Here is a 23591-nt window from a genome sequence, read left to right on the forward strand (position 1 = left end):
AGCAGTAAAAGATTGTTTCTTACTGCGCCAAGAAATAAGAGAATCACCCAAAAAAAAGCAAAACCCAGTAGTAGAGCGGCGGTCAGTAGGATCGCCAGCCCAATCAGCATCAGAGAAAGCACGAAGCTGGAGAGAGGAGCGGGCGGAATAATGAAGACCATGAAACATAGTGCCTTTGAGATAGCGAATGATACGAATTAATGCAGCATAATGTGTGGTACGAGGAGCCGACATAAACTGGCTGATAATATGGACGGCATAGGCAATATCAGGATGAGTAACAGTGAGATAGACAAGACTGCCAACCAGCTGACGATATAGAGTAGCATCAGAGAGAAGAGTGCCATCAAGAGGTGTAAGACGACTCTGAGGCTCCAGGGGACTTGAGGCAGTCTTGCAATCGGTAAGACCAGCACGGGTGAGAAGATCAGATGTGTACTTAGCTTGAGAGAGAAAAGAACCCGTGGAATCATGGAAGATTTCAAGACCCAAGAAATAGCTGAGAGGACCAAGGTCTTTCATCTCGAAATGATGGCTAAGAAATTGTTTAAGATGAAGAATACCATTGACATCATCACCGGTGATAATCATATCATCCACATAAAGAAGAAGCAAGGTGGTCCCTTGAGCAGTTTTGCGGATAAAAAGTGCAGTATCATAAGAGTTGGAGGTGAAACCACAGTCATGAATAGTAGAGCTGAACTTGGCAAACCAAGCGCGGGGAGCTTGTTTGAGACCATATAAAGCACGTTGAAGTTTGTAGACTTTATGAGGTGGATAAGTAGACCCAGGGGGAGGTTGCATGTAGACCTCCTCAAGAAGAACACCATTAAGAAAGGCATTTTTCACATCCATTTGATAAAGATCCCAGTGTCGAGTAGTAGCAACTGCAATGAGGCTGCGAACAGAGGTGAGACGAGCAACAGGAGCAAAGGTCTCCTCATAATCAATACCATATTCTTGATTGAAGCCTTTAGCAACAAGGCGAACTTTATAGCGCTCAATAGAGCCATCAGAACAGGTTTTGATTTTGTATACCCATTTACAGCCAATGGCAGTCTTGCCAGGAGGAAGATCAACAATGTCCCAAGTGTGAGTTTTGTCTAAAGCCTGTAATTCATCAGTCATAGCTTGCTGCCAAAGAGGATTAGAGCGAGCCTCCCGATAGGAGGTGGGTTCATAAGTAGAAAAAGCAGTAGAACCAACAATAAAGTCACGAAGACGAGTAGAAGGTTGGATTACCCGGTGTGGTCGAGCAGGAGGAGGAGGAGCCAGAGGAAGAGACTCAACAGGGGGTGAGGAGTCCAAGGGAGCAAGATCAGGACCATCAGAGCTGGCAGGTGCTTGAGAAAGACCAGTAGGCAAGGCAGTCTCAAGAGAGTCAGGCATGGGCAGTGGAGGAAGCTCATCAGAAAACAGATCTGCAGAAGGGTTAGTAAAACACAGAGAGGGTGAGGGAACTGATAAACGGAATTGAGAGAGGGAGGAAAACATTGTGTGTTCCCAAAAGACCACATGACGAGAGATACGGAGACGCTGGGAGAGAGGATCCCAACAGCGATACCCTTTATGTTCAATACCATACCCCAAGAAGCAACAAAGGCGAGAACGAGGTTCAAGTTTGGTACGTTCATGAGGTTGGAGAAGAACAAAACAGGCAGAGCCAAAAACCCTAAGGGTGTCGTAAGGGGGACGGGTGCCATGTAAACGCTCATATGGAGTGTGATTATGAATGACCGGTGTAGGGATACAATTGATAGTGTAAGCAGCAGTGAGAGCGGCTTCACCCCAAAAATTTTCTGGACAAGAGGAAGAGAGAAGGAGGGCTCGAGTAGTGTCAAGTAGATGCCGATGTTTTCGTTCAGCACGGCCATTTTGTTGGGACGTACCTGGACAGGAACGATGAGGTTGGGTACCATGACTACTAAGGAAGGAAAGAAAGTCAAAATCTTTATATTCCATGGCATTGTCGGAGCGAAAAATCTTGATAGTTTTAGAAAATTGGGTTTTAACCATTGCAGCAAAATTGTAATAAAGTTGTTTGAGTTCAGAGTGATTTTTCATAAGAAACAACCATGTAAAACGAGAAAAATCATCTATAAAAACAACAAAATAACGTGTGCCTCCCATAGTAGGAGTAGGAGAGGGTCCCCAAATATCAGAATGAATGAGATCAAAGGGCGCAAGAGAAACAGAATCACTTTTATTAAACGACAAAGCAGGTTGTTTTGCAAGTTGACAGGACACACAATTGAAAGCATCAGAACTTACAGTACCCAAATGACCACTAGAAATTAAAGACTTCAAACGACCAACAGAAAGATGGCCCAAACGATAGTGCCAAAGCTGAAAATGAGATAAAGGAGGAGCAGTGGTAGCAGTGGTAGGAGCAGTGATTTGAGAGGAATCCGGAACATGAAGATGGATAAGTTCGTAGAGACGTCCTTGCTTACGGCCTATCCCAAGAGTTTGCCTGGTCCGACGGTCCTGCACCAAACAACCAGTATGGGAAAAGGTAACAGTTAGACCATGCTCACATAATTGACTAATGGAGATAAGATTTAAAGTGAGAGCAGGCATAAGATATACATGGGATAAAGATAAGTGAGAGGTGGAAACAGACCCAACATGACTTACAGACAGAAGAGACCCATCAGCAGTATGGATAGAAGGAACATGAGGAGTCGAAGAGAGAGGAGTAAAAATAGTAGGATCAAAGGTCATGTGATTACAACAAGCGGAGTCAAAGTACCAGGAAGTGTTACCTGCGGTGGTAGACAAAGCAGTAGATGGAGGAGTACCGGAATGCTACCAAAAATGTTGAAACATGGCTTCAACATCGGTATGAGAGAAGACCGGAGTGGAAGGATCTACAGGGACAGAAGAAGGTGAATCTTCGGAGGCGGCAGCAGCAGTGCGTGGAGCAGGCATGTTTTTAAATGGAGTCCCAGAACGGTGAGAGTTGCTGCGGGAGTTTTTAAATGAAGTCCCAGAACGGTGAGAGTTGTTGCGGGAAAAATTCCCGGTAGAAGGACCATGGCGAGAGGCACGAGTAGGATTGCGGAAGCAATCTTGTTGGAGATGACCGGGGCCAGTCTTGTTGCAAAATCGACAAAGACGAACGGGACAATGAACCAGAAGATGAGTCGATGGAAGATTGCGGTTGTGACAATAGTTGCAGGTAATGGACCGCTGTGGTGAAGGAGAACTCCGAATCTGGGGAGTAGCAAGAACAGAGTCCACAGGGTGTGGATGGAGAGTACCAAACCTGGTTTCCTCGGACAGGAGTTCAGAAACGGCTTGCTCAAGAGTGGGTAAAGGAGTGCGATGTAGGAGAGATGCGCGGACGGGCTCAAAACGAGGAGTGAGAGCCATGAGAAACTGAACCAAGCGCTGTTGGTCACGGTAGGTAGTAAACAAGGCAGCATCCTCAGTATGAGGCCATAGAGGCTCAGAAAGAGCGAGTTGATCCCAAACATAATACATTTGGGAGAGGAAATCATTAATGGTCTGAGTGTTTTCTTGGCGCATACGGTGAAGATGACTCAGAAGCTGATATTGGTGAGCAAGACCGGTAATCTGATAACGTTCTTGCAAAAAATCCCAGATGGCCTTGGCTGGAGAGGAAGCAGACTCAAGTTGGAACCTACCAAACTGAAGGCTGATGGATGTAATAGAAGTATTGCGAAGCCAGGTGATGATCTGATAGTTTTTACTATTCCAATCTTCTAGTCGGTCGATATATTTGGCAGCGGAGTCCGTGCCAGCGGATTCCGTGGTTGCTGGGACTGGTTTGCACACATCCCCAGTAATGATACGCCAAAGTTTCTTGCCTTTGAGGAATCCAGACATGGCTTGTGCCCAAAGGACATAATTAGTCCCGTCAAGAATAACGGAAATAGGGTGATTAGAGGAATCCGGGCGATCCATGAGGGAAAAATAGCACAATGGAGGTAGAATCTGAAAAAACCGAGGTTACCAGTGAATTCAGAAGGCCGAAATTAGTGGGAAAAGGAGTGAAACGACCCAAAATATGACCACATAGGCACAGAAATGAGAGGCAAAGGGCGCGGCGCACGTTAGCAAGAAAGGGCGTGGTGCACGTTAGCAAAATAGGCCAGGCAGTGCACGGTAGCAGAGAGGGCTGACGTGTGCTGACATCAGAAACACGCGGCGCACGTTAGCAAGGTAGTGCGCGGGCACGTTAGCACGGGACAGTGTGGAGGACGCGTGGAGCGCGTGTGAGGCGGAAGGCGGAGGCAGGCGACGCGCCGTTCACAGAAGTGGCGCGTGAGAGCGCGTGTAACGTCGTATTGGGCTGAAATTGGTGGCGTTGGAATCGTCCGGAGGAGACGAAGGCTCTGGTGTGGTGAAAACTGTATTTCAGAGATGGAAGAAAAAGGGATACAGATGAAATGCAATCTGCAGAAAAAATATGTTGGAAGAAGAGGCTAGGCAGAAAACCTGTGCTCTGATACCATATAAGAAATTGAGAGAGATTGAGAGAGCAAATATTAGCTCTATGTTTTTGATGTATATTGCAACCAAATGGAACCTCCATTATATAGGAGATGTTTTTCAAGACAAAATGATGAACAAAGAAAATATACAAATGAAAGGCCACCGAAAGATAACTGAAAGCAAAAGGAAAAGAAGGCGTCTATCTGTGCTAGGCTAGCAACAACTATCTATACAGATATTTAATATAATATATTAAATATACTATCTACTATTAGCAGCTGTAGATCTATACAGATTAATATAGTATTAACTTATAACATATTATAGGTATAGTATTAACATTATCCACAACTTCAACTCAAGAATTACATAGAACTAAAAGTCTAAAACAGTTAAAATCAGACATGAAGCATTTTATTGCCTACGCGCAGCAATATCAATGTGTGCGTACATATTAGTCCCTTATATTGAGTACACTGTTCCCTGTGACAGCTCAAAAAACAGGTTGTGGCATAATGTCAAATGTCATAAAAGAATTAAGTGAAGCATTCTCTAACAAGTGGTATCAAATTCAGGTTATCATGGGATTTGAGTCCCGAGAGAGGGAAGGAATGCTGTGTGTACAATGTCGCTCACTACAACTGCTCTAAAAACAGGCTTGCTGACGTGATATCGAATACCATATAAGATATTATTGAAATCTTCCCTAACACCAAGTTTTAGGCAAACTCTTCCCTAACACCAAAGAAGACCCAATTCACAGATTAACAAGCATTTGTTTGTGAATAATTCTACACGTACTAACAATCTTACTAAAAATACAAATAGTCAAATGTGATTGATTGTTAAAAAAATAATAATATTTAAACCTCCAAATGTTTGGACCTGGATGCTTTTTAGTAAGATCTTAAGTGTCATAGCATTGCTCATTGTTTACTAATGTAAAAAAATGTATTAAAAAAAATACAATTGATGTGAACCCATATTATATGTAAGATAAATTTTGGGCAGAACACAACTAACATATAATTAATTCCAAACAAAATCATTAATTGTAAACAAGCTTAGGCCAAGTTTGGAAATACTAAATAAGTGTATTTTTTGACTTTTTATGAAATATGAGTTGGATTTGGGATGGATTTGAAGTGATGTGTTAGAGAGGTGATGTGACTTAAATAAGATGATGTGACTTAAATAGGATAATGACTTTTTGACTTTTTAGATTTTTTTGAGGCTGCCAAACTTACAAGTTGAGAAAAAAAAAAAAAAAAAACCAAAAACCAAAAACCAAAAACGATCACTGAAAGAGGCATTTGAGCAAAAAGGGTATGTGCAAATCGCATTTAACTTAACCCTAGTATATATATATACTGCTCAAAACTAAATTCCCGTATATTTTCCAGTTGTAGAGAGAGAATCTTGAGAGAGAGATAGAGTATCAGTAGAAAGGGGTATGATGAAACTGGGACGAGTTCAATGGAGCAATAGTGATTTCTGATTGAAAATCCAAATTCGAAGCCGTCATCTGTATATATATATTTATATATACGTTTGTTTGTCGTATATGATTTGTCGTTCACAAAATACACAACACACACATTAAATTCTCCGAAGAACTGGTATTTTTGCAGAGTTTGAGTTGGGGGATTACATGAAGGACACGGCATTGGTGGGTATGAAGGATCTTTCTTTATACGATGTCGTTCTCCCAATTATCCAAAAAATGGAAATTTTTACATAGTTGGGCTTGTGGAAAATTTAGGCTCCTGTTGGTCCATCTCAATAATGTGTATTGTTATACTTTTAGTATTGTTTTTAATAAATTTTTCATGTAAAACTTAAGTTGAGCAGATCAATCTTCACTTGTTAAGATTTCGTTTATTTTTTAAATAAATAGAGATTTATTTTTTAAATTATATTTATTATCAATTTTTTAAACATAAATATGATCAAACTTGTAGACGCCAATATTCAATTAATTTAAAGGGATATGCAGGTAGGAATTGAAAAAAAAAATTATAAACACACGAAGAAATACAAATGTCACTTGTACCCTTCTATGTAATAATAATTTTTTTCCCTAACTCCAACCTTAATTTCCCTTAATAATAAAATACTATGAGCATCCTTTTCCATTTAGACAGTCCAGTAGTTCTTTTTCCTGTGGTGGATCATGTTTCCAAATCTGAACGTGGTTGTGACTGATGTATACAGCTTACAGGTTGGTCTACTTTTCAGAAAGAAAATGAAGGCCCATTTTGCTCACAGCAGGCCCATTGTGGGCCCCTTTTGCTTTATCTTTCTTTATCCTTTTGTTTTCTTTTCTTCTTCTTTTTTGGTAAAAATCTTTTCCCTATGAAAAGCCTGCATTTCAATTATTTCAATTTTATTTGCTTATGTTTTTTTTTGGGTCTCCATGAAAAAGCATGTATTGAAGAAAGCTTTTTTTTTTTATTTAAAAAAAAAAAACTAAAGAAAAAGAAGAAGAAGAAAGCCTTTCTTTATCAGCTCTGGGTCTGTTACTCTTCTCTCTTGATTTTTTTTCTTTTTTTTTTTTTTGTTACTCTTCTCTCTGAAGAAAGCCATCCAACTACATTTACTTATGCTGCTCTTCACTGCTGACTTACTTGCATTTTACATAGTTTTATTGACCTATTGAATTCTACATTTTAATCTTTTTTGCAAACATTGTTTGATGTTATTGTGTTTGGTGGATAGTATTAGGGTATGAATTGGTACACACTCTAGATGTTAATGGATGGCAAGTTGAATTTTTTTTATGATTTATTTATTTATTTATTTTTAGATATGTAACTTTTGGAGGGTTAATCTTGAGATATTGATAACATTGTTTTTTTTTTTTTTTTTTTTTTGATGTAATCGTTATGAGTTTGAAATATAAAAATAGTCCATTTATAGATACATCTTATCTATCCTACACCCTCTATGAATAGAAGTCTCGTGTACTACACTGTTGGCTATAATTTTTTTAATGAATACTCTAAAAATATTGGTTAATAAAGCATTAAAAGATGTAGTTTATTTGTCATTCAATGATGGATCTAGAGAAGGGAAAGAGTGGGCGATCATCCTCCCACGATTTTAAAAAAAAAAAATTATATAAGTATTAGTTATGATTATTTTTAAACTATGCAAATTCACTCTATCTAGGTTTTAAAAATGTTTAATTGGTGACCCACACACCTCTGTATCTATGAAATATGTGGTTCTAAGTATAAAATTTAACAATTTGGCCAAAATATAATTAAAATAATTGATTTCTCATAATTAGTATCGATAGATTATCTTACAATTTCTATCTTTTGTAACTCAACATAAGTATGAGAAAACCTATTTATTTATAAATCTTTTCATATTATTTTTCGCCAATTATATCAAGAGAAAATGATGTTATAGTCTACTAGCCTATCACCCGTGCTATGCACGGGATAATTATAAATATTTATATTTGTTTTAGATTTTTTTTAATATATAAATTATGTTTTTAAAATTTTTTTGTAAAAATAATTTAACAATCTTATCACTAACCATGGTGTATGGGAGAAGTTGAAAAACTACTGCAGTAACTATGCACGGGTGGTATCTATAATTATTTGTATGAGGGGATTTTAAATGCTGATCAGAGAATTTTGACCAAATCAATAAATGCAGGCATGTGGAAAAGACATGTGGATTGAAAAAAGTTAATAAATGCTGATAGGGGATTTTGACCAAATCAATAAATGCTGAGATTTTTTCTTAAATAAAAAATTTTAAAAATTAAGATTGGGATATTAGAACTCCCACAAGGCTTGGGGGTTAGAAACTACTTTTTCCTTAATATATATAGATATAGATATAGATACTTTCTTTTTAAAAATTTTGTTAATATATATGTTCATTCTCATATATTAAAATCTTGGGTTCCTATTCTCATTTATCAATTTTTATAAATATATGTACAATCATTTTAAATATGCTAATAAATGTTTTAAAAACACCTATTAATATATAGGGGAAATTGTAAATTATAGGGAAATTGCAAGTGAAGAATACCAACGCAGAATGTCTAAAGACCAAATATCCTCAATGGACCCATTTGGCTTCAACCAAACAATGTTGCGAGTGTTTGTGAACATTATGCTTCCTTGGGTACCACCATTATAGGGGGAGGCATACAAAATGTGCATTTTAATATCACAAACCACATGATATGTTCATTTAGTGCTCTCTCAACAAAACTGTCAAACAAGAGCAAAATAGTTGGAAAAAGTAATGAAAGAAAAAGGAAAAACTATTCAATGTTCTTAGAGCGTTAGGTATTTATAATTTAAAATTTATTATTATATATCATATCTTTTCATATTCTTTAATTACTTGACACAAGTTATGAGTTTTACATTCTCTATCAATTGCAATACCTTAAAACACCACATGACCGTACTCCCAAAACACTCAATAACCATTCAAGAAAAAGATCCTTTCAATCTCTTTTTGCTCTATAATGTTATTTAGTATTGGAAGCCTACAAAATGACAAGTTAAACGAATGAATATAAATGTTAAAAATTGTTTTGAAACGATTTAAAATATATTAAAAATAATATGTTTTTTATTTATATTTATTTTTTGCTTTCGTCCAAAGCACTTGTTAGAAATATAGGGGATCTTTTAAGAAATTCCAATTTGACAAGAAATAAATGACAAAAACTCTCTTATCCAATCAACTAAAGGGAAATTTTGGGATTAAGGAACCGATGTTTCGATTGGATGTTTAAATATAACATTCTACCTAACAATAATACCTAAATATTTCCCATCTATAGCATGCAAAGGTGCTCAATTTGGTAGCAAGCCTCGTAAGATATTTTTCATTTCTATTTTTTTATTATCAATGTTTTGGTTTGTAATAAATTACACCAAATAAGTTCAATTAAAAAAAAAAAAAAAGCGAGATTCAATTGTCTTTCGCATATATATCAATTTATTATTTATCTCATATTTATCCATCCTTACATATGTATGTGTAAGAGAAATTGATAGATTGATGTTTATTGATTGATGTATTACAAGATTGTTGTGTTGTTATTTGTATCTGTATATTACAAGTCTTATATATAGAGAGGTTTTGGGAGTAGTAGGTGTAGAGTGGGTGGTGGTAGTAGGTAAAGTGGAGGTGGTAGGTGGAGTGGGTGAGGAGTAGTGGAGGTGTGTAGTGGTAGTGGTAGGTTTTAGTGGTGTAGGAGGTGTACATTAACAGCCCCCCTCAAACTCAAGGAGGTTAGACACAAACCAACTTGAGTTTGGAGAGAGTTACAAAACAGAAAAAATAAACTGATAAATAAAATAAAACAGGATAGGAGACACGGTATGGTCGTGTCAGACCGTTGTAGCAGACAGTTTACGGGGTCATGTCGGACCGTTGTAGCAGACACTGTGTGGTCGTGTCAGACCGATGTAGAAGACAGTTTATGGGGTCATGTCGGACCGTTGTAGCAGACCGTTGTAGCAGGACAGTTTACGGGGTCATGTCGGACCGTTGTAGAAGACAGTTTACGGGGTCATGTCGGACCGATGTAGCAGGACAGTTTACGGGGTCATGTCGGACCGTTGTAGAAGACAGTTTACGGGGTCATGTCGGACCGATGTAGCAGGACAGTTTACGGGGTCATGTCGGACCGATGTAGCAGACAGTTTACGGGGTCATGTCGGACCGATGTAGAAGACAGTTTACGGGTGCCAAATATGATGGCGAGGCACGTGAGTGCCTTGGCTGGCGTGCCCGTTTGTCGGCGTCAAAAGGCGCGCGATGCGCGTGGCTGTCTCTGTGTCATGGTCTTTATAAACCGAAGCGGAGGAGGCAGAAACTGAGACAGAAAAAACTGAGAGAAACCTCTGAAAAATTTTTCATTTTGCTGAGAAAGAGAGGTCGTTTTGCTGAGAGAGATAGTCTGTAACACTCTGTTGCTGTTGCCCAGAAAATGGCTTCGTCGTCCCGCGGGCTGCTCACCCTCTTTCCCGACCTGAACGAGTCCACAGGAGAGAGAACTGGTGCGGTGTCCCGTGAACCTCAACCAAACACCACTGGGTTTGCTCCGGTGAACTTTCCGATGCAGTCGGTGGAGCAAAAAATGGCAGTGCAAACGGATGTGGAGGCGAATCAGTATACTTTGAAGGCATGTGTGGAGTCCATGACGGCGGTCACAAACTTGTCGCACCGGCTGCAGAGTAGGACAAATGAGGTGCAGCAATTAAACTCCCAGCTGGCTCTGCTCCAACGCATGTATAAGGATGCGCGAGCAGAGATAAGCGTGCTAAGGGCAGAAAACAAGGAGCTGAAGCGGAAGGCGACCGTGATGTTCCGATTTGGAGGGCCGCCATATGCTGCAGTGGAGGAGCAGGGAGTAGTGATCATGCCCAGTGGAGTGGGAAACTCGGAGGCAACACCGGCAAGGGCTGCCCAGGACGGAGGCAAGAAGAAGAGACCGGCTGCAGAGTAGAGAAGGGAGATGGAAAAAAGTCCCGCCGGTAGGTGGGTGTTTGTGGGTGATGTTTGTTTGTTTGTTTGTTTGTTTGTTTTTTTTTTTTTTTTTTTTTTTTTTTTGTGGAAAATGGTGATCGGGGTTGAGCCCGGAGATGAATAAAATATGGGTGTTGTGCAAATTTGGAAATTGTTTGTTTGTTTTTTTTTTTTTTTTTTTGCTTGTTTTTTTTTTTTTTTTTTTTTTTTTTTGTTGTGTGTGTGTGTGTGAAAATCAAGGGAATCGAACAATAAAAAAAAAAAAAAAAAAAAAAAAAAAAAAAAAAGATATGGAGATGGGGATGATGAATATGGAATAATGAATAAAAAATAGAGCATCAATTAAGGTTTATAATAAAAAATAAGAGGTGGGCGGTGGATGGGTTTGAAAAAAAAAAAAAAAAAAGGTGAGTGAGAGTGGAGGGTTGGGTTGTGTGGGTGGAGAATAAAGAAAAGAAAAGAAAGGTGTTGTGGAAGTCTTGGATGGGCGGTGGAATTTGTTGATTTTAAAAAACTAAAAGCTATACTTAATGTCAGCATTATCAGCAACGATAAAATAAAAAAAATAAAAGAGATGTAGGAGAAGAAGGAAGAGGAGTAGATCTGGGTAAAAGCTCTCCAAATCTAGATCTGGGTAAAAGCTCTCCAAATCCAACTCGAACCATGTTGGTGTCATCAAGAGTGTTGAGAAGAAGGATCCATCTGGCAGTGTTTGGGGTCCAATTCCAGTGACCGTAGCGTGGTGGCGGGTCGGTGCACAGGTCGGCGGCGGTGGCTGCCGCGAGTGGCGGCGTGGTGGTTGGGCTGGCAGTGACTGGGAAGCAACTAGGGAAGAGACACGTGCCGATCTGATAGAGGCCGAGGTTATGGTTGGTAGCGCTGGCGGCTGTTGCCGGCCGTGATGTGGAGGAGAGGCGGCGGAGGTGAAGACGTTGTCGGCGAGAGAAGTGAAGGAGAGGAGGCCGGTTCGGACAGTAAGGGTTGAAGACGGCGATGGCGATGTGTCACCACCAAGGAGCTTGGCACTGTGATGCGGTCTTTGGGACAGAACCCAACAGAAGCTGAGCTTCAGGACATGATCAATGAGGTTCAGGAGGATATGGTGACCGATATGATGATGATCGTGATGAAGGCCGTTATGGAAGTAGAGATGATGATCGGAATGGTTATGGGAGAGAAAGAGAAGGGAGCTATAGGGATGATGACCGCTATGGTAGGTATGGGGACACGTATGGTCGTGATGGAGATCGCTATGGTAGAGATTCCGATGAACGTTATAGCAGAGATGGTTACAGGGATGATGATCACCAGGGAAGAAGTCGAAGCATTGATGACTACCAGTATAGCTCGAGAGGTAGGAGCTCCGACAGAGAAAGGGACCGTGCTTATGATGATGATGGTCAATATTCATCTAAAGGAAGTGGTGTTAGAGCTGAAGACCATTCCCAAGATGAAAATTATGTGCTTTGGAGGTTTGTATCAGAGTGGCGCAGCATAAGCATGGTTGGGTTCCGGCGGGCGGTGAAGGCAAGGTTGCCGCCCGCCGGAAGGTGAAGATCACCAAGAGCTAACCTATAGCTCTGATACCATGTAAGAGAAATTGATAGATTGATGTTTATTGATTGATGTATTACAAGATTGTTGTGTTGTTATTTGTATCTGTATATTACAAGTCCTATATATAGAGAGGTTTTGGGAGTAGTAGGTGTAGAGTGGGTGGTGGTAGTAGGTAAAGTGGAGGTGGTAGGTGGAGTGGGTGAGGAGTAGTGGAGGTGTGTAGTGGTAGTGGTAGGTTTTAGTGGTGTAGGAGGTGTACATTAACAGTATGAATGAGTAAATGCTACAAACATATGATTTATATATAGAAAAATACCCAGAAAAATTTAATCTATGATCTAAATTCATTCAAGATGTTTATAGGTTTTATTATACAAAACTTGAGTTTTAACTACACATTATTTTCTTAGATATATTTTTGATAGGGATAGCAATGGATAACCTACCCTGTGGGTATCCATGGAGACCCAACTCAAATACATGAGTTTTTCTCTTTTTTTTTATCCATTGGGTAGAGTAGGTGATATTCTTTAAATATCCACAGGGGATGGGTTGGGAATGGGTACCCACTAATTTCCCCATATGTTTTTTTTTTTTTTTTTTTTAAGATTCACAACCAAACCTAAATATACATTCAATCTGTTTTCTTTTTTTTATTTATTTATTTTTTTAGGTTCATAACCTTTTTTTTTTTTTTTTTTTTTTTTTTTAAGATCCACAACCAAAGCTAAATATACCTTCAATCTTTTTTTTTTTTTATTTTTAAGGTTCACAATCATTTTTTTTTTAATTTTTAAGATTCACAACCAAACCTAAATATACATTTAATCTTTTTTCTTTTTTTAATTTTTTTTAAGGTTCACAACTAATTTTTTTTTTTTTTTTTTTTTTTAAGATTCACAACCAAAGCTAAATATATATTTAATTTAATTTTTTTTTTAAATTTTTTTTTAAGGTTCACAACCATTTTTTTTTTTTTAAGATTCACAACCAAAGCTATACATTCAATCTTATTTTATTTTATTTGGCTCAACAATAAAATCAAATACACATTAATTAACATTGTCACATTATTCTTGTCAAATTTTATGCATATCTAGAATTTTTTAAATTTATTTAAAAAAAATTAAGGACACTGTCTAGTGTAGGTTTCGGTTTGCTTTTCTATGTTATTTTATTTTGTTGTGTATTGTAATTTTCAGAATGGTTTGCTTGTTCTGAAATTTCAATTAACGAGTATGAATCTATTTGTTTTATGTTATCACACAATTTATACAACATATATATATATATATATATATGAATGTATTTGAAAATAAGGAAATTGTAGAGAATCAAAACAAGCATGAGTTGTGATTGGTTAGAAATGATGGGTACAAAGATTTGTTTACTAGAAAAACAAAAAGGGGGATACAAAGTCATACTAAATAATTTTTTTTAAATTAAAAGAATTTTTCTTAGTTATGAACAGATTTAACTGAAATCAACTTGTTTCCCAATGTTATGCTTCATTTATTTAGATAGAAAATATTTTTTAATGAAAAATATTTTTTATAAAAAAAATTCAAAATATATTTTTTTATATTTGGTGGTGGTGGTGATGGAACGAAGGTGAAAGTAGAAATTGTTACATTGTGGTGGGGTGATGGCGGCAGTGATGATGGTAGTGGCTATGGTGATGGTAGTGTGACAGTGAAAGTGAGAATAGTGGTGACGGTGTTGTGAAATTAGTAAAAATTTAATTGAAAAAATATTTTTTGTTTTTTAAAAGTAACAAATAACAAAATTCGTAGGGGACTAAAGGAAGAAGATAGAGGATGGATTGGGTGTGGTAATGCATAGATATCTTAAAATGAGTGGTTCAGATTTGTTAAAGGTATAATTAGATTTTGGATAAATTAAAATGAATGGTTCAAATTTGCTAAGAGAAAGATGATTTAATGTCTAAATTGTTCGTGGCTAACAATTCCTTGTTTATGCCCTGATGCAATTTAATATGAGTCTTATAACACTTTCTTCAAACAAACTTTTTGATTGTCTCAAAATTATATATTTGATTATTATAAAACTAACTTTTTAATTAATTAATTAATGTGTATTTGATTTTGTTGTTGAACCAAATAAAATAAAATAAGATTGAATGTATATTTAGCTTTTGTTGTGAACCTTAAAAAAATAAAAAAATAAGTTGTTAACATTAAATATATTAAAAAAGAAAGAAAAAAGATTGAAGGTATATTTAGCTAAAACCTTTATAAAAAAAGACAAAAGAAAAACAAGAAGGTTGTTAACATAAAATATATTAAAAAAGAAAGAAAAAAGATTGAAGGTATATTTAACTTTTGTTGTGAACCTTAAAAAAAATAAAAATAAAAATAAAAAATAAATAAAAAAATTTGTTAACATTAAATATATTAAAAAAGAAAGAAAAAAGATTGAATGTAATTTAACTTTTGTTATGAATCTTAAAAATAAATAAATAAATAAATAAATAAATAAAATTGTTAACATTAAATATATTAAAAAAGAAAGAAAAAAGATTGAAGGTATATTTAACTTTTGTTGTGAACCTTAAAATAAATAAATAAATAAATAAATAAAAAATAAATAAATAAATAAAAATAAATTGTTAACATTAAATATATTAAAAAAGAAAGAAAAAAAGATTGAAGGTATATTTAGTTTTTGTTGTGAACTTAAAAAAAAAAAAAAAAAAAAAAAAAAAAAGTGGTTGTTAACATTAAATATAAAAAATAAAAAAAAAAGGGATTAAAGTGGGTTGGGAAAAATCCATACCCATTAAAAAATGGGGAGGGTGATACCCATGGGGAATGGGGAATGGGGATAGGGAATTAATATCCACCCCATTGCCCCCATTGCCATTCCTAATTTTTGTGTATGAATTTTAGGTACATATATTTATTGTATATGCGTTGGTTCATTTTCTTTCTCCTTGTTATTTTTATTTATTTAGGGTGTAATATTACTCCACCTAATGGCCTCTCTCTCACTTATGAGCTTGATGTATATGACGTTCACGTTCTGGCCAACATGGTCCGAGCAACGTTGGACTCACAAAATATTTTTTTTTAAGTGAAAAATAACATATGAATAAAAAATTTGAAATAAATAAAATTATAATAAATGGAGTGCTAAGTAGGTATAAATGATTTACAATTAGTTTCTTACTTACTGAATATGTCTCACTTGTATTTTATTAATTTTTTTATTTAAGATATTTCTCATTAGAAAATAAAAGTCTGTAAAAATTGTACGTAAAAATAACAGTGAGTGTAGAAGTCTTTAATGGCCATTTAAAAAGTTCACCACTTTGACAGATAACGAAAAGCCCCAGTTGAATTAGTTTAGTTTGCGTATGGAAATGGATGTCATAGTGTGGCCCTTGAAAACAAAAATGCTAGAGGTCCCAAAAATTTTACTAAAAGTTTTATCAAATGTCTCACATGGGTATGTGACCCACATCTCACACCCATGTGAGACATTTAGTAAAACTTTTAGTAGAATATTTGGGGTCTCTAGCATTACTCCCCTTGAAAATGATATGTATGAAACATTATTGTAGTTTCAGTTTTGTAACTGATTAGAGTGAATATATTTTTTTTTTTCTTAAAACAAATTAGATCATCTAATTCTTTTATTGATCTATATTATTGTAATTTGAAATAGTGAGAATGTTAGAGATTTATGCTGTGTTTGGTTGGGGGATTTGGGGAAGGATTTAGAAAGGAAAAGGGAAAAAGTTTGTGAAATTATGTGAAATATAGGTATATTTTTTTCACATTTCACCTATCTTTTCCATGTCCCTTTCCAAATCTCTCCTCAAATCTCTCAACCAAACACAGCATTAAGATTCAAATCGATAAAATGTATCATCATTTTATTGTAATCTAACTTACTTACTATAATAAATTAACAATATTTTGTAACTAAAAATTACAATTCGACCTTACAAAATAAATGGCATAACCTCAAATTCTCTTGAGATAAACTTAAATTATGGATTATAATCAATTTTAATTTTAATTTTAATTTTAATTTTCATATTCATACATATTAATTGACTTTTCACCTTGAAATTTGAAAAGCATTTAAAAAGTCACAGTTTCGATAAACTTGGGAGAAGGCATTTACTTGCATGCATGTACACGGAATTTTTAGTATTTTTTTTTGGAAATTTAATAGAAAACATTAGGAACATTCAATTGGACAAAATGGTTGTTTGTCCATTGGAATAAAGCCAATCCCATTTGGAAAAGTGTGTCCAAACAAGGCCGTTAAAATATTTTTTTCAATAGATAATATGGTTAAATTATACCAATTTTTGTTTATCAAAATTAGAATAAATGCATAATTTTAATATAATTATATTAATTTTTCTTAAATTTTAAATTACAAAATATTTTACACTACTTCATGAGAACAACGTCAAATTTTTAACAATAGACTATTTTATTTTAATATAACTCTATTTTTCATCTTATACTAATTGTTTTTAACAAATATTTTTAGCACACTTGTCCCATCTCCACAAGCCTACTACACAGTGCAAAACATCCACCAGCATAAGTTCCACTACCACACCCCGATTATCCATTGCCGGCTCTGCTATATCTATTTTCATTGTTAACCCCGCTGAATTACCAAATAACTTAGAGGTCTTCTATTTTCTTCATCACTCTTTCACTACACATTATATTTTCACCACCATTGCCAAACTCTACCTAAATCACTCCAAACTCCAACACAACCAAGTCAACCCTTACCGAAACACCAAATCAATACCTAAATCACTCCTAACATCATTTTATAGCCACTACTACTGTTACATCTTTATTTTTCGTACCTTCAATGAATCGACATGCACATTTGCAGTACACCAAGGCCATCACATGGTTATAATTGTTTTTTTTTGGCTCTCAATGAAGAAATAGAAGAGGCAATGAAAAAAAAGAGCAATGGCGACTAATAATTCGGTGAGAGGGAAGTAGAGTGGCAAGTTGGGGTTGTGTACAAAAAAATATAATAAAAAAAATTAAACAAAGTTGAAAATGAATAAAAAGATAATTTTCTACTGTTATAATTAACTTTGCTATTAATGGGGAGACTGATATTAGTGTTGTGTAAAATATCGCTTAACCCGTTAAACTGAACTAATCCGCACTGTTATATTTACTAATCATGGATTAAACTTTAAAATTTATAATCCGTCTTCGAAATCGTTCTACTCCATTATAGTTAATATATATATATATATATATATTTTAATTTCTAGTAAAATATCAAAATAAAAATAAGTGTGAGAGATATTTAAGATGTGAAATCTACTACAAATTAGTAGTTATATATATAAAAAAATATCATGTAAAATTAGTTTGTGTTATATACATGAAAAATATTATGCAAATTAGTGTTATATATCAAATAAATATTTGATAATTGGTTAGAATATTGTTCAATATGTCAATTTGACCAAAATCGCCCAAATCGTGATTTGCTAAACTGCTAAAATCCACCAATCTGCCATTCGATTTATAATTTTATTCTCAAACCGTCCAAACCACACCGCAAAAACCCATAATTGATATAATTATGTTAAAATTACGGAATTAATAATAGTTTTTCTAAAACTCAAGTAAAGGATATTGTAATTTTACGAAAATAAAAAAAGAAACTATAATTAAGTGATATTTAAAAAATAATAATTATAGATTCATATAAAAGTATAAGATTTAAATTATTAATTATTGTAAAGTTTACCTTAAATAATTTTAAAAAATAAATAAATATAATGAAAAAACAAGAAAAATCCAAAAAAAAAAACCATCAGGGCCGGTGCCCCGTCACCGGATCTTCGCCTTCTCCATTCTCTCTCTCATCCTTACCCACGTTTCTCTCTCTCTCTCTCTCTCTCTCTCTCTCTCTCATCATTCATCATCCCATCCGCTCGCCTTCTCGCTCTAAAACTATCTTTCCTCTGTCTCTCTCATTCCTGTATATCCTCTCCCAATTCCAAATTTTCTCTTCAATTCTCAAAAGTGACAAAAGTTAGACAGATAGAAGCAATTATTTTCACTTTTCTTTCTGAATTATTATACCAACCATCTCTCTCTCTCTCTCTCTCTCTCTCTCTCTCTCTCTCTCTCTGTATTGCCAGCTCTATGTGATATACTCTCCTCTCTCTCTCATCATCATCTTCTGGAAAAAGAAAAAACAGAGATCTCAGAAGGTACCTCAATCCTCTGATCACTGCTTCATCAGAATTCATTTAGATCTCTTGTTTTTTGAAATGGGTTAGCTTATCTGTTTCCAATTTGACTGTAATTTAAGATTTGCTATGTTGATCCGAGCTTAGACGGTTTATTTTTAATTGGGTAGGCTTTAGTTGTGATTATTAGTTTGTTAATTAATCTAATTTGAGGAATGATGTGTTATTAATTTTAATTGTTCGTGATTAATGCTTTTTGATTGATTGATTGATCTCTGATTTTCTATATGTGTTGAATCGTTATGTGGAATGAAAGTGATGTGATTTTGATCTGTAATTGAATATGAGTGAGTGATCTTCACATTGATCTATGTTTTTTTTAAGGAATAAGTGGGACTCACACATGTATCATTAAGGGTTTATGAAATTCTTGAGGTTTTTGATGTTATGATGATGCTCGCAATCAGCAGTCTTGATTGTTTTTGTTCTATGATTTGTCGACGTTGAATGTGGGTTGGAATGTTGATTCAGTTGGCAGTCTTCTTCAACCATGTCGTTGAGGTGGATTACTGCATAATCATAATCAAATTTTTGGGTATGTTTTGGAGGTATTGGAATGGTGAGAGGGCTGCATAGACTGCATTTTGTTTGGCATGGTTGGCTTTAAACGCATCTGCCCCACTATGCTTGGCGTTTAATTCTACTCTTTTTGAAGAAAGACGAGGATACTAATGGTAAACAATGTGAGAAGTGTATTATACAGCAGGTAACAGGTGTGCTAGTGGAGCAAATGCTAATTAGATAACTTTTAGAGGTCAGTAATTATGGTACTTAAATTATTTGCAGCGGATATCCAAATGAATCATTGGTACGGATTTGCAGAATGTGAAATAATGTAGCTTTGGATTAATGCTGAAATGAAACTGTAAGACTGTGTTTGGTTAAGGGATTTGAGAAAGGATTTGAAAAGGAAAAAGGAAAAAGTGTGTGAAACTAGGTGAAATGTAAGTATGTTTTATTTACATTTCACCTAACTTTTCTCTTTCTCTTTCTAAATCCCTTATCAAATCCCCCAACCAAACACAGCGTAATGGTATTGGCATCATACCATTCCCAGAGATAACTTTATGGGTCTACTTCAAGAAGTAATGAATAACAGAAAGATTACCAAGTTTTGGGTTGAGATGTCTGGGACTTTGCAATTTAAGGATTGTAATTGTAAGCTGGAAGTCAGTGCTGCTGACTACTGTTTTTTTATATTAGATCTTTGAGGATTTCAAGCTATTTACGAAGAAAAATGATTGGGAGCTTTAATAAAGAAACTCTAATGAGTTTTAATGTGAGTAGATCCTACTGTAATGTGATGTTTTGGTTTTAGTTTTATTTATTTTTATTCCCTATCACATTATTAGAACTCAATTAGAACTCCAAAATTAGATAGATGTATCATTGCCAAAAGTGTTAGATATGTGAGTAACGATGCTATCTCATTACTGACAATCTGATGTGTGACCAGAGGATGGATCCTTCAATAAATTCTTAAATTTACTGAGACTTTATTGTTTCTTGGAAGAAGAGAAATGCGAACTTGAATAATACATGGCCATTTGATGTTAACTTCTTGGTCGAAAGATCTTCTTTGATGAGATGAGTGGTGCACGCTTTGGGCCAATATGGTCCCGATTAGGTCTGTACCTGATTCACCACTTGCAAAACCCAGGACTGGTGGGAGGGGCGCTAGGTTATGACGCTCTTTTTCCTTTTTCCTTGTTTCTTCATTGACAAAATGGTGAGATGATATGAATTTTAGCCTCATTTATTCGATTGTTTTTCAATTTGGATTGAAAATTGGTACTTACCATGAATATTTATTTATTTTTGTTATTGTCTACTGCACAAGTTTAAAATACTTGGGGCATTTGTCGCTTAGTAGTTTAAAATTTGAAATTCCATGCTTAATCAGTTACACTTTGAAGTTTGAAAAGTTGGGATGTTTTTAGTAAAACTTTTCTGGTTTTAAGCTTATTTGATTTTTTTTTGGCTCAAAATTCTCAAGTTGAAAAGGCTAATAATTTTTCCCCCTGAGCTTGGTTTTATGTCTTTCTTTCAAATTTTCCACTTCTATACTTTCCCTAAAAAACATTTCCACTTACAAATTTTTTTCTCAAAATTATCTGACGTAGAACATGTAGTTAAAGAATTTATGGAGCAACTGTATTGGAATAGTTAAATCTATGAATCCACAAAGATCAAAGATAGAATGGTTGAAAAGCAGTTTTGCTTAAGGGAGCAAAGACATTAAACAACTTAAGCAACTCGAAATCTGAATTATATATATAGCAAATAAACATATAAATTATTAGCTATTAGATGTATTAAAGTAATTTAAATCATTAGATCATATTAAATATATTATATATATAAGTAACACAATATAAAATCTTATGTTTTTTTTCTTACTCATAAATTGGCCCTATTTGGGAAGAGGGTTTGAGGCTAAAATAGTTCATAAAAACAAAATAAACTAAAATAATGAATAAGAAAAAATGTCACACTCAAACTATAATCATTTTATTTTTTTCTCTCATAACTATCAAATCAATTATAAAAAAAAGCTAACTATCTGTGCGGGGGTGATTTCCGCACTATGAAGAAGGGTTGAACTTCGTGGATGAACAATGTGCTCCGGGAATTGAAGATCTGCACAGAATAACAAACAGTGAGGCTGCCCGACCGGGGTTTGGTCGAAAACCCCTCCGATGGTAAAGTCAGGGACTCAGGGAGAGGAAAAAGAGAGAAGAGAGAATACAAAGAGTGTATGTGTTGAGTGTGTCGATTTTCGGATCCCTTAAGAGTGAATAGTGTTCACCTTTTATAGGAGAATGTTGTTTGTCGTTCAAGTCCTTCTCTCTCCGCCATCTGTCCAATGTGTCTTATTCGTGGTCGTCTCCCGTTGAAGGAGGACGACCACTCCGCCTGACACTCGGGTGCAAGTCTGTTTTGTTTGTCTCATTAGCGGACATCTCTCATTGGAGGAGGACGACCACTCCGCCTGCCATTCAGATACAGGTCTGTCATATATGCACCTTGTCCCTCTGCACCTCCATGTCTCCACGTTCTGTTCATACAGAGGGAGAGGAGCAGAGTTGTTTGTCTCTTGTGGGCCCAAGAAAGATCTTCAGTGAATTGGCCTTCTTTGAGTTGGCCTACTCTAGAATGGTTGTCCAACCAGGAGGTCCAACATGTTGCTCAGCCCACTTCGGAGTGGTTGTCTGTCCATCCAAGAGGTTCAACATGTTACTCAACCTACTTCGGAGTGGTTGGCTGTCCGTCCAGGAGGTCCACCGTGTTGCTCGGTCCACTTTGGAGTGACATTCGTACATTGGGTCGAGCTCCTATGATTGTCTTGCTTCGAAGCAAGTGTTGGCCATAGGGCCGAGGTCCAACCTAGCTCAACCTTGGAGTGAGCATCGCATTGGGCCTAGCACCAAGACTTGATTAATTTTTACCCACTTCATTTGCCCTCTGGCTTGCGCTTACGTTTGGCGAAGCGGAAGCCAATTCTGTCACAAACTTCGAAGTTTGGTTGATCATAACTTAATTTGAGCTTCGTGAGTTGGATTCAAAATTATTGTTCGGCCCAACGTTTGCGTCTGCCCAATATTTCATAGCTCGATTATGCCCCCAAACTAAATGTGTATCTTCACTATCCTCGTAATTGTCTAGCTTGGTGCTCTTTTAGTCGGCTGAGCGTCGTTGCTTGACTTGAAAAAATATATACAGAATAGTATATATATATTTTTGCAGTGTTCGTTGACTGGGCCTAGCAACACAGCGACCCTTCAAAGCAAGCCAAGTGTGTTTTATCACAGCTTTGTTCTAATTTGAAAGACTTATTCGCTATCTTTTTGCTTGGTCCTACTTGTAGGAGATAAATTGGTGTTGGTCTCAATGCTTGGTCGGCCAAGTCCTGCCCCTCCACTATGTTCGGTCTCGAAGCATAGCTTGCTAACATTGCTCGGTCATGCGGATCATGCACCATTTTTTTGTTTGGACATGATTAGCACGTCTATTTGTTCAGCTCGTTTCTTCATATATTGATCGGTCATTTTACCTTCAGCTTAAGAATTGTCCGTCACTTAGTTAGTCGGCCGTAGTAGCTTATTTGCATAGTTTTTGTTTTTTAACACTGAGTTGCTTGGTTGGCCCTAACAGCTTTGGCGTTGCGAGTTTACATTTTTTAATTCGGTTTCTCTACCACCAAGCTACTATCAACCTTAGCACCTCTTATCTTGAGAATTGTCTAGCACATAGTCGTTATAGTCTTGGTATCGACTTCGATAATATTGACTCTTGTCGGGCACTGCACTCCTTCGACCTTTGCTTGTTGTTTGTAGTGTGTTTATTTGGTAGAATGTTGCACTTCCAACTTTGTTTGTTGTCAATCTTTTGGTTGTTTACTCGAGCTATGAAACTTGGTTTTGCTTAGCTACTTTTGACCCGCTTCCTTTGCTCGGTCCATTTTGGAGTGGATGTTAGGTGTCCAATCAGCCACTGTTGCTTGGTCTACTTCGGAGTGAGCATTGAGCGTCCAACCAACTTTCATTGCTTAGCCTTTGTTGCTCGGCCTAGGCATTGGGTGTCTGACCAACTTCTGCTGCTCGGCCCAGTCGTTGGGTGTCCAACCAACTTTTGTTGCTCGGCCCAAGCGTTGGGCGTATGACCAACTTCTGCTGCTTAGCCCAGGCGTTGGGCGTCCGATCAACTTTTGTTGCTTGGCCCAAGCGTCGGGTGTCCAACCAACTTCTATTGCTCGGCCCAAGCATTG

The 23591-nt window shown here is 36.1% G+C and overlaps 1 protein-coding gene and 1 long non-coding RNA gene across 2 annotated transcripts in view; both read left to right on the forward strand.

The window, feature by feature from the left end:
* LOC145800120 (protein TEEBE-like) overlaps window positions 1–23591 on the forward strand; it is a 210525-nt gene that overhangs the window by 178710 nt on the left and 8224 nt on the right. The gene's annotated exons all lie outside the window — the stretch shown is intronic.
* On the forward strand, window positions 18348–20692 carry LOC114312106 (uncharacterized). The gene is made up of 2 exons (XR_014341615.1): window positions 18348–18784; window positions 19295–20692. It is a non-coding gene; the product is annotated as an uncharacterized LOC114312106 (long non-coding RNA).

This window comes from Camellia sinensis, chromosome 10, assembly GCF_055761805.1.
Source record: "Camellia sinensis isolate YWXY chromosome 10, ASM5576180v1, whole genome shotgun sequence".
Taxonomy (NCBI): domain Eukaryota; kingdom Viridiplantae; phylum Streptophyta; class Magnoliopsida; order Ericales; family Theaceae; genus Camellia; species Camellia sinensis.